This window comes from Bufo bufo, chromosome 1, assembly GCF_905171765.1.
Source record: "Bufo bufo chromosome 1, aBufBuf1.1, whole genome shotgun sequence".
In the NCBI taxonomy this organism is placed as follows: domain Eukaryota; kingdom Metazoa; phylum Chordata; class Amphibia; order Anura; family Bufonidae; genus Bufo; species Bufo bufo.
In genome coordinates, this window is record NC_053389.1 from 722,987,592 (window position 1) to 723,000,289 (window position 12,698).

Genomic DNA, 12,698 nt, shown 5'->3' on the forward strand with positions numbered 1-12,698 from the left:
CAACCATGTTCTGTCCGTGTTTCGTGAACTCTTGGTAGAAGATGCTCTGGAAATTAATTGTCAGCTGAGCAGTGTCCGTGAAATCTGGAAGACACACGAAGGGCAAAAAACGGACGCATGGACCAAACACAAATTCTTCAATGACATTTTCATGGATGAAACACGGATAGTTTTTCCACAGATGTCAAACTGTCCCGGATATGTGAATGAGTCTAAGGCTGTTTTTATTATTATAGAATAAAGCTAGTTCCTACACTACCTGTCCTGAGTTCAATTTTTAAATTAAAGGAAATGTGTCATCAGAAAATGACCTGCTGTTTAACCTCTTCAGGACACATACGGCATGTGTATTTCCGATCACCGCCGCCCGGCGGGCGGTGATCGGAACAAGGTGCCTGCTCAAATCATTGAGCAGGCACCTTGGCTAAATGCGCGGGGGTGTCCCGTGACACCCTCGGCCCCCCGTGTCAATTCAGACCTGCGGTTTGCGGCTTTTACCTGCGGTTGCGGCGGTGCCATCGGGTCCCCATGCGGGGAAGGCAGCGCGATGCCTAAGGAAGGCATCGCGCTGCCTTCCGGTGACGAGCCTGTGAGATCCAGCCCCCTGGATCTCACAGGCCGGAAGCTGTATGAGTAATACACACAGTGTTACTCATACAGCCAATGCATTCCAATACAGAAGTATTGGAATGCATTGCAAAGGATTAGACCCCCAAAAGTTCAAGTCCCAAAGTGGGACAAAAAATAAAGTGAAAAAAAATGTTGAAAAAATAAAGTTTCCCCCCCCAAAAATTAAAAGTTTCATGTAAAAATAAACAAAAACTTCATTTTCCCCAAATAAAGTTTAAAAAAATTGGTAAAAAATAGGGGGGGGGGGGAGAAGTATACATATTAGGTATCGCCGCATCTGTATAGACCGGCTCTATAAACATATCACATGACCTAACCCCTCATATGAACACCGTAAAAAATAAAAACTGTGCTCAATAAACCATTTTTTTGTCACCTTACATCACAAAAAGTGTAATAGCAAGCGATCAAAAAGTCATATGCACCCAAAAATAGTGCCAATCAAACCGTCATCTCATCCCGCAAAAAATGCGACCCTACCTAAGATAATTGACCAAAAATTGAAAAAACTATGGCTCTCAGAATATGGAGACACTAAAACATGATTTTTTTTTGTTTCAAAAATGATATTATTGTGTAAAACTTACATAAATAAAAAAAAAAGTATACATATTTGGTATCGCCGCGTTCGTATCTACCGGCTCTATAAAAATATCACATGACCTAACCCCTCAGATGTACACCGTAATTTTTTTTTAATAAAAACTATGCTAAATAAACCATTTTTTGTCACCTTACATCACAAAAAGTGTAATAGCAAGCGATCAAAAAGTCACAAGCACCCCAAAATAGTGCCAATAAAACCGTCATCTCATCCCGCAAAAATCATACCCTATTTAATGTAATCGCCCAAAAACTGAAAAAATTATGGCTCTCAGACTATGTAAACACTAAAACATGATTTTTTTTGCTTCAAAAATGAAATCATTGTGTAAAACTTACATAAATAAAATAAAAGTATACATATTAGGTATCACAGCGTCCATAATAACTTTCTCTATAAAAATATCACATGACCTAACCCCTCAGGTGAATACCATAAAAAAATAAAAATAAAAACGGTGTAAAAAAAGCCATTTTTTGTCACCTTACATCACAAAAAGTGTAATAGCAAGCAATCAAAAAGTCACACGCACCCCAAAATAGTGCCAATAAAACTGTCATCTCATCCCGCAAAAATCATACCCTACCCAAGGTAATCGCCCAAAAACTGAAAAAAGTATGGCTCTCAGACTATGGAAACACTAAAACATGATTTTTTTTGTTTCAAAAAAGAAATCATTGTGTAAAACTTACATAAATAAAAAAAAAGGTATACATATTAGGTATCGCCGCATCCGTGACAATCTGGTCTATAAAAATACCACATGATCTAACCTGTCAGATGAATGTTGTAAATTACAAAAAATAAAAACGGTGCCAAAAAAGCTATTTCTTGTTACCTTGCCTCACAAAAAGTGTAATATAGAGCAACCAAAAATCATATGTACCCTTAACTAGTACCAACAATAATGCCACCCTATCCCGTAGTTTCTAAAATGGGGTCACCTTTTTGGAGTTTCTACTCTAGGGGTGCATCAGGGGGGCTTCAAATGGGACATGGTGTCAATAAAACCAGTCCAGCAAAATCTGCCTTCCAAAAACCGTATGGCATTCCTTTCCTTCTGCGCCCTGCCGTGTGCCCGTATTTCAGTTTACGACCACATATGGGGTGTTTCTGTAAACTACAGAATCAGGGCCATAAATATTGAGTTTTGTTTGGCTGTTAACCCTTGCTTTGTTACTTGAAAAAATGGATTTAAATGGAAAATTTGCCCAAAAATTTAAATTTTGAAATTTCATCTCCATTTGCCAATAACTCTTGTGGAACACCTAAAGCGTTAACGACGTTTGTAAAATCTGTTTTGAATAACTTGAGGGGTGTAGTTTCTTAGATGGGGTGACTTTTATGGAGTTTCTACTCTAGGGTTGCATCAGGGGGGCTTCAAATGGGACATGGTGTAAAAAAAAACTGTCCAGCAAAATCTGCCTTCCAAAAACCGTATGGCATTCCTCTCCTTCTGCGCCCTGCCGTGTGCCCGTGCAGCGGTTTATGACCACATATGAGGTGTTTCTGTAAACTACAGAATCAGGGCCATAAATATTGAGTTTTGTTTGGCTGTTAACCCTTGCTTTGTAAAAGTAAAAAAAATATTAATATGGAAAATCTGCCAAAAAAGTGAAATTTTTTAATTGTATCTCTACTTTCCATTAATTCTTGTGGAACACCTAAAGGGTTAACAAAGTTAGTAAAATCAGTTTTGAATACCTTGAGGGGTGTAGTTTCTTAGATGTGGTCACTGTTATGGAGTTTCTACTCTAGGGGTGCATCAGGGGGGGCTTCAAATGGGACATGGTGTCAAAAAAAACAGTCCAGCAAAACCTGCCTTCCAAAAATCGTATGGCATTCCTTTCCTTCTGCGCCCTGCCGTGTGCCCGTACAGCAGTTTACGACCACATATGGGGTGTTTCTGTAAACTACAGAATCAGAGCCATAAACATTGAGTTTGGTTTGGCTGTTAACCCTTGATTTGTAACTGGGAAAAAATTATTAAAATGGAAAATCTGCCAAAAAAGTGACATTTTGAAATTGTATCTCTATTTTCCATTAATTCTTGTGGAACACCTAAAGGGTTAACAAAGTTTGTAAAATCAGTTTTGACTACCTTGAGGGGTGTTGTTTCTAGAATGGGGTCATTTTTGGGTGGTTTCTATTATGTAAGCCTCGCAAAGTGACTTCAGACCTGAACTGGTCCCTAAAAATTGGGTTTTTGAACATTTCTGAAAAATTTCAAGATTTGCTTCTAAACTTCTAAGCCTTGTAACATCCCCAAAAAATAAAATATCATTCCCAAAATGATCCAAACATGAAGTAGACATATGGGGAATGTAAAGTAATAACTATTTTTGGAGGTATTACTATGTATTATAGAAGTAGAGAAATTGAAACTTGGAAATTTGCAATTTTTAACAAATATTTGGTACATTTGTTATTTTTTTTATAAATAAAAATTATTATTTTTTATTTCATTTTACCAGTGTCATGAAGTACAATATGTGACGAAAAAACAATCTCAGAATGTCCTGGATAAGTCAAAGCGTTTTAAAGTTATCACCACTTAAAGTGACACTGGTCAGATTTGCAAGTATTTTTAGAGTATTTTTAAATAATTTTTGATGATGTTATTTTTAATTTTCTATGTAACTTTTTATATTTAAACTAAAACCAAAATTCCTGCAGTTTCCACACTGGACACTGTGTCTAATAATAGATGCCACTTCTGGTCTGTACAGATCACTTTACTGCAGCTACCTGCTTATCTGTCATTCTAATCCTGCCTGTAATGATATCACCTTTGTGTATAGATAAGACAGGACCCACCATTCACAAAAGGAATTGTCAAAGCTTCTCTATTCTTTCCTTGTACAATGACCTCTGCAGGAGTCACGAAGCATGCCTAGAAAATTCCCATAGAAGTCATTGTGGTCCCCTCCTGACTATTGTGTCTATGGTCCATGTAGCTGCCGTAAAGCCATTCTTAAAGGGGTTATCCAATATCATAAACTGCCCCCCCCCCATGTGCCGGGCCGCTCACCGGGAATATACTTACCTGGCTTCCCACTCCCTGCTCCACTCCTGGTCCCCCCACCGCCGATGCTGCTTCTCCCCGTACGCTGATGAAAACATCCGGTATCGGGGGGAGCAGCCAATGGCAGGCGGGGGGGCCTCCATAGCATCGCGGGTAATGCTAGGGAGGCTCGTCCCCGTCCCTGCCTGCCATTGGCTGCTCCCCACTGGATGCTTTCATTGGTGCATAGGGAGAAGCAGCTGCGGCCTTGCAGGGACCAGCAGCGGTGCGGGGAGCGTGGTAAGTATATTCCCTGTGAGGGACCCGGCACATGCGGGGGCGGTTTATGATTAGTGTTGGGCGCGAATATTCTCATTGCTAATTTTAAATTTTCGCAATCAAGAAAATAATTGCGAATTCTCGAACTCGCGAATATATGACCAATATTCGTGAAATATCACAAATTCGTATATATTGCCCCTGCCGCTCATCACTATTTATGATATTGGATAACCCCTTTAATACTTTCTAAATGCTGGTAACAACAGCTCAGGCAAGATGGCCGCCCCCATAATCATGTTTAGCAAATAAAATAAAATAAATCTACAATCAGAAAATAAAAACATATAAAAAAAATGATGTGTCACTATCAGGTTTTAACTGGCAGAAAACATTTTTGGTGACACATTTCCATTAAAGGGTTTCTACCACTTCGTTTCACATAATTAGCTGTCAGACACTAGCGATCCGCTAATGTCTGCTCTGCCAAACCATCCTAATATAATAGCTTTTGGTGCAGCCGTTTCGCAAAAAAAAAGAACTTATATCTATATGCTAATGAGCCTCTAGGTGCTATGGGGGTGTCATTAGCACCTAGAGGCTCGGTCTACCTTCACAAAATGCCGCCGCCCAGCGCGTCCCTCCAGCCCGCCCATCTCCTCCGGAATGCGATCCTCCCTGTGAGCGTATGTATTCGGCGCATGCGCAGTGAATGTCTGACCGCTTCCCTGCTCAGACATCTCCACTGCGCCTGCGCGATGACGTCATAGTGCTCCGAGGAACAGGCGCAGTGGAGATGTTTGAGCAGGGAAGCGGTCAGACATTCACTGCGCATGCGCCGAATACATACGCTCACAGGGAGGATCGCATTCAGGAGGAGATGGGCGGGCTGGAGGGAAGCGATGGGCGGCGGCAGTTTGTGAAGGTAGACGGAGCCTCTAGGTGCTAATGACGCCCCCATAGCACCTAGAGGCTCATTAGCATATCAATAAAAGTTCTTTTTTTAGCAAAACGGCTGCCCCAAAAGCAGTTATATTAGGATGGTTTGGCAGAGCAGACACTAGCGGATCGCTAGTGTCTGACAGCTAATTATGTGAAACGAAGTGATAGAAACCCTTTAAGGCCCACAAGAGAGCTAAGTCTCTTATTGTAAAGAGACACAAGGAAGAGGACAAGGAAGTGCCTAATGTATGGCAAGGTGCAGGCCTCGTCGTAAATTAGGTGCACCCCTGGCAGTTCCTGACTGAAGTAGTTTTCACTCCACTTTTTCTCCAGTTTCCATGCATAAATATTAATAATTTTGCCTGTTCCAATGGCAGAGCCCTGTCTCGGCCCCCACCATGTTCATGCTACTCCTGAGTGCCGAGTATGGCGTAAAAATGTCCATGCCCCAAAATATTGTCATATGGCCATTTAAAAAGTTGTAAAAAGGGGTCTTGAACTTTTTTACCCCAAATCTGATGTAGAAATCTTAGTAAAGGACCCCGTTGTATAGTGAACGACCCATCTGAGTAAGTTTGCCTTGTTGTGGTGGGTGAGAGGGAGCAATTTCATCGTAATGTGTGCTAAGAACCCCAAATTTATTAGCCTTCTAAACATAGAAGTATGCAGTGTCAAATAATAAAAGTATCGCATGGCACCATACAGTATATCTTGCATCTTTGTGTTTGCTTGCTTTTGACATTCATACAAGTTTGATGTCTCCGATTTTGAGATATATGTGTGTGTCTCATCAATTATAAAAACAAAGACAAAGCCACGTGTAATAATAGCTGCCCGGACGTCACATTACTGCTGTGAATAGTCTATGTGACACTACTGTAAATTCTGTGGCCCTATAAAGGCACGAGGCCACAGGCTGACTAAATTCATATAAGTCATGGAATCCCATTATTTACAATTTACAGGAAGTACAATATTCAGTATATTACACACCTCACCTGCTGTACAGTAGAACCTCATTTAACCCCTTACTGATGCAGCGATTTTCATATATATATATTTTTTTTTTGTTTCACTCTGCCTTCCTGGAGCCATAACTTTTTTATTTTTCCGTTCACACAGCTGCATCAGTGCTTTTTATTTTTTTGCGAGACGAGTTGTACTTTCTAATGGCATATGACAGGGCTGGCCAACCTGCGGCTCTCCAGCTGTTGTAAAACTACAATTCCCACCATGCCCTGCTGTAGGCTGATAGCTGTAAGCAGTCTAGGCATGCTGGGAGTTATAGTTTTGCAACAGCTGGAGAGCCGCAGGTTGGCCAGCCCTGGCATATGATATAGTGAAAAGCTGGAAAAAGCCTAAATGGGTTGGCATTGAAGAAATAAAACAATTCCAAGACTCCTAAACAGGTACTATTTTTAAAGACCTGACATCCACCGTACATATACTGGATGCTGTTCCTGACATCTCCTGGTTCAACCCCAGCCTTCTTCTGAATGCTGTTCCTGAGTTTCCCTGGATTGTTCTTCTGTTTGTCATTCCTGTGCCACTAGCCATGCTCCTGTGACCACTTTCCTGTACCGCGACCATGTTCCTGTGCCAGGCTCCGCATACTGGTGCTGCGACCATGTCTCTGTGTTGTGACCATGCTGACCATGCCACTGGTGTCAATGCTCTTTTTTTCAAGCTACTGCTCTGTTTCTGTTGTCTGTGGTCCTGTTCCAGGTGCCACATCTGGTCCTGTTCCTCTCTTGTTATAACTGCTGTGTCCAGCTGCTAACTGGTGACTATTCTGGGGACCGTGACCTGAGATCTTCCTGCAGCAAAGACCATACCTTCCTGTGGGGGACTTAGACGCCGCACCCCAGTCTAACCAGCACAAAACCAGCTGCAGCCACAAGAATCCACATTCAAGTCTAGAAATATTACTGTATGTTGAAAACTCATGGCTTGGTCATTGTATCTTCAATCAGAAATACAATATAAGAATGTAACAAATACAGGGAGAATGAGGGAAAAAAAAGGAGAGCTGATGGAATGAAAAGAATTTACCTGCGGGCATTTTATTAAATCTATTGGAAAGGAAAAGTGGAGCATTGACCGCGGCAACCAGACTCCAGCTGTCGTTTTTGAGAGGTCATTTAAAAGGGGGATGGTTGGTTGCCAGGTCAACTGCTCCAAATGATAAATTTCCCCCAATGTCCTTCTTAATGAAATTTTAGAAACACTTGGGGTCATTTATCCAAGCCCACCTTTTTCGCCAGTGTTTGATACACCCTGCACTGCCTGAGGATGCGCCTAATCTATGATGAGGGGCAGGCCTTGCCATAAATGGGGTGCATCCCCCGGCAGTCCGTGCTCCTAGACTGAAATTTGCTCCAGCCCCTGACTGGAGTAGATTTTAATGCTCATTTATATCTGGAAAAAGGCATAAATGTTGGTGAATTTGACCCCACTCCTCCCCCACCTGTTCCAATGGCAGAGCCCCGTCCTGGCCCCCGCCACATCTCTGCAACTCCCAAGTGCCAAGGATGGTGTAAAAACGTCCATGCAACAAAATATTGTCACACGGCAATCTTGTTCGCCTATATTGAGGCACACGAGCATTTTAAAAGTTGCGAAAAAGGGGTCATGCAATGGATGGTCCTGGGTGGTGGCAATGGATGGTCCTGGGTGGTGTAAAAACATCATGTTTGCCTAAATTGAGGAACGCGGGCATTTATTCATTTGCACAACGGGGACGTGAGACTTTTGTATGCCAAAAATGGACTCCTACTGGATACACCATTCACAACGTGTGCATTTTAGAATTGATCTTGAATGCCACGCATGAATAACAATAGCTCCATATTTCCTCGAAGCTAGGCTTAATAGGGAGGACATGCTTTGACCTTTACCATGCCTATGAATGAGTTTGCATCTCTGACACTAAACAGGGTATGACAGTTTGCAATTTAAGAAAGGAAGAGAATGTGTCCTGTAAGCACAATCTTACTTTTGCACATGACACACATATGCGCTTGTGTCACAATCAGTTGCTCAGTCATTTTGATTTCAATACCTGTGAAAACCTGAAATAGGTTTCAGTCAGTCACCAAAGTCCACTCCCAGCGATACAGCGTTATATAAGTGAACACGATATAAAACTATGTGGATGCATGCCCTCCAACGTGACTCCTATCATTCAGTACAAAATACCTTCCTCCCAAGCTCAGGAAATAATTTACTGATACAATGACTGCTAGATAGGTTAAGAGAGGTCAAAGCAACCCCAGAAATCGGATGTCATGGTAGGGAATGGTCGAGCCCTGAAGTCACCCGCTCCTCTGTCCCTACCTACCTGCAAGATCAATCCTAAAGCGACAGCCCACAACTGGGCGACAGTCCCTTCTTGACTAGTTGCTGGTCCATATGAGAAAAAATATAAATGGAGAAAATAATAAACGTAATGATAGACAGACAAAACCGGACAGTGCAGTCTATGGTTCTATTATTCCCAATAAAGGTTGTCAGAAAACATGAAATGTCCTATTTTGTAGAGGGGCAGTTTTGAATAGCCGATTTTCTGAAAAAAACTGCAATTTAAAATTGACCGATTTATGTTTTCAAATGCTGTTTTGAAAGTAGCCTTAAAGGGAATGTATTGGTTTAGAAAACTCTATTTGCGCACCTTATTGAGGAATTGTCAGTTAAAGAGTACCTGTCTGTTTTAGTAACTACTAGCATTGCCCATTTTATGAATGAATTGCCAGCTGCCTATAATAAAGACTAACTAGGTGTTAACAATTAGGGTTGTGTCCCTTCACAGTGTGACACTGTTCAATCAGTGCTTCCAGTGGAAAAAATGTACAGTTCTTAACCCCCACCCCCCCAACTGGTAACACCCAGTTGAACCTTTAGTGCAGACTGCTGGCAATTCATTCATAAGCTTCTAATATGGGCTCATGCATGCGACCATTGCCTGTTTTGCAGTATGTAAATTGCTGATCCTCAAAACACGGATACCGGCCGTGTGCGTTCCGCAAAGAGAACGTCCAGGCTATAATGGAACGGTCCTATCCTTGTCCGTAATGCGGACAAGAATAGGACATGTTTTATATTTTTCTGGATGCAACAGAAGGAACAGACATACGGATGCGGACAGCACACGGTGTACTGTCCGCATCCTTTGCGGCCCCATTAAAGTGAACGGGTCTGCATCCGATCTGCAAAAAATGTGGATCAGATACAGTCCCAGAATCGTATCCTGAAGCTTCTAGGCCTCTATACAAAAAAGGTAAAAGGGTTGTCCAACTTGTGCCATTTATAGTAGCGGTGCCGTTAATACCTTTGAATCCTATAGCGAGGGTACGACCTTGCGGTGTGTACATAAGCCGTTTGGGTCGCGGCCTAGTGCGATCGAGAACCGCACGGCAAATTATGCAGCCGCTGCCTTTTACTTAACTAATGATGACAGCACTGTTCACGTCTTCATTGTTAGTGGCCGCTCTGCACCTTTAATACCGTGCGGCCATTAACAATGAAGACCAGCTATACAGTGCGGTCTTCATTAGAGAAATGAAAGGCAGCTGCATTCTGGAATGAACAGATCAGATGTTTGATAAGGGTACGTTGGGAGGAATATTGTCCTGCACTGCGTGCGTACACATCTCCACAGTGGGATGGCAAAAGTTATGGAGGAGATTTATGAAGTTGCGCGTGCAAGTGTTTTTATATGCTATTTTATATCTTATATTTAGATTTGATGTTAGAAGCCTTTATAATCCAGATCATGCAGGAGGCGACGTGGAAAAGTAACCATGTGTGTAACAGAATATGGAAAAGGAGGTTGAGTGATTGAGTGAGTAGTGGTGCAGTATGTCTTACTGGTTACTATGCACACTTGTAATCCTAGCTTCAGGCGGCTCACAATATAAGGATCTGCATGAAATGCGGCCTATGACAGCTGCATATAGCAGAGTTGTGATTTGTTTGCTTCTACACGCTGCTGAATTAGTATAATCTCCTGTGATCTATATGAAAAACTGTACATAACCCTGTTCACTTACATCAGTCTCTTTACTGTCGCTCATTACATCACAGGAGAATATAGGAAGGCGCTGATCTTTCCTTGTCGGATTCAAATCTAGGATTGTGGAACCAGGAGTTAAAGTTTTTTCGGGTGATTTTGATATTGATGACCAGGGGCATACACACAGGGGTGGACACAGACAGCAGAGGCCTCCTGTGCGAAGAATGTGCCTGCCCCCCTTCCTTTCTCTCAGTGCTTTGTGGCACCTAGCCTTTCTGCTGCCAGAGTAAATTGAAATGCCCCCCATGCCAAATATTCAACATAACCCCTTCCCTCCAGCCCTACTGTTAAAGACATACTTGGAAACTATTACATACAGAGCTACAAACATACAGGAGAATACTGCTCACATACGGTAACTCTCACATCCAGTGACATCTTCTATGATGTAGACAATCTCATTCCTCATCTTCTCCATTCAGGCCAAACCACCATGATGACTTCTTTCAGCCATCTCCTGTCTCTGCAGAGTTTAACAAAAAGATGATAAATAAATAAAATAACTAACAAAATAAAAATAACTGGGCCCTGGAAATAGTATTTCTGACACTAATAGTGTCTCCATAATGTCCCCCAAAAATAATTGCGCTAAGCTGATACTCAGTGCTAACAGTTCCCCAAATAGTAATAATGTCCCTATTGTGCCCCGAAAGTAATAATGCCCCTCTAGTGCCCATACTAGTGATCATGTTCCACGTAGTCCCCAGTAGTAATAATTCTCCTTAGGCCTCATGCACACGACCGTTTTTGTGGTCCGCATCCGAGCCGCATTTTTTGCGGCTTGGGTGTGGACCCATTTACTTCAATGGGGCCTCAAAATATGCGGACAGCACTCCGTGTGCACCGTTCCGTGGCCCCGCAAAAAAAATATAGCATGTCCTATTCTTGTCCGTTTTGCGGACAAGATTAGGCATTTCTACAATGGGTCGCCCGTTCTGTTCTGAAAATTGCGGAAGGCACATGGGCGGCTTCTGTTTTTTGAGGATCCGCGATTTGCGGACCGCAAAAAACAGCACGGTCGTGTGCATGAGGCCTTACAATGAGTGCCAGTAGAAAAATGCCCCCTTATAATGTGACAATACAAAAAATACCCCCCTTCCTTTCAGATCAGACCTCAAATCAGATCCTCAAATGAAACCGCCATATCAGATCCTCAGACCCCCATATCAGGTCAGACCCTCATAGTGCTGGCTGTACAGTAATCCTGCTCTGGCTCATTCTCATCTCCTCTCAGTACAGAGCAGGATCTTCCTCCTGGAGCACTGAACGATCCTGCTGTGCTTGATGTCGGCTGGAAGAGAGAGAAGTGAGTGCAGGGCCTCCTCCCACCCTGGGGCCCTGTACAGCTGAACCGGCGGTGGTATGTCCACCCCTGTGTACACAGATCTCATAGGGCCCCATAGCAAAACTTAGTATAAGGTGTCAAACACTCCCAGGCAATGTGAAACACATAGCATGACACCCCAGATTTCTGACGAATTGACTATTTTATTTTATCAAGCAGAAGAAATTTGAATTTTAAAATAATTGTAATAAATAGTTACCCATGGCCTCACACACTTTATCCGACTTCTGTGTCAGAAAAAAAGTGGAACAGGTGCATCAAAAATAAGGTGCTCGTTGTAAACACGCTGGTCTTAATTCCCCTGCGCTGGCAGCAGACCTCTACAAAACTTTAGCGCTTGGTTCCACTGGCTGTGCGGCATGGTTTACTGTAAGTTACACCAGCTCCCTTGCTGGCCCAGTTTAAGACCATTTTCCACACCATAAACTGGCATTGAAAATTGTAAATGGTAAATGAGACAGGCCAGCCCTCTTCTCCACCACCTCCGCCCTCGGAAAAGTGGTGTGACCAGGGAAAAGTTTCAGATTTGGCCCAAAAAGTGGCGTACTTGCCATATAAACCCCTCTTATTTCTCAATGTATTTATACCAGACAAGTGGCATAAATACATTAATACATTCTACAACTTCACGTCACATATTACAAAGCTATCTGCCTGCAGCTACCACAAGGGGGAGCTAAGTGAATAGGAATGTATACAGTGCCATTGAAGCTATATGTCTTTGCACTGAGCTTCCCCTAATCGCAGCTGTCTGAAAATGCAGTGTTTTCACCTGGGAGGGTAAGAAGGAGAATAGAAGGTGATCAGTGCCAGGCCCCCAGAC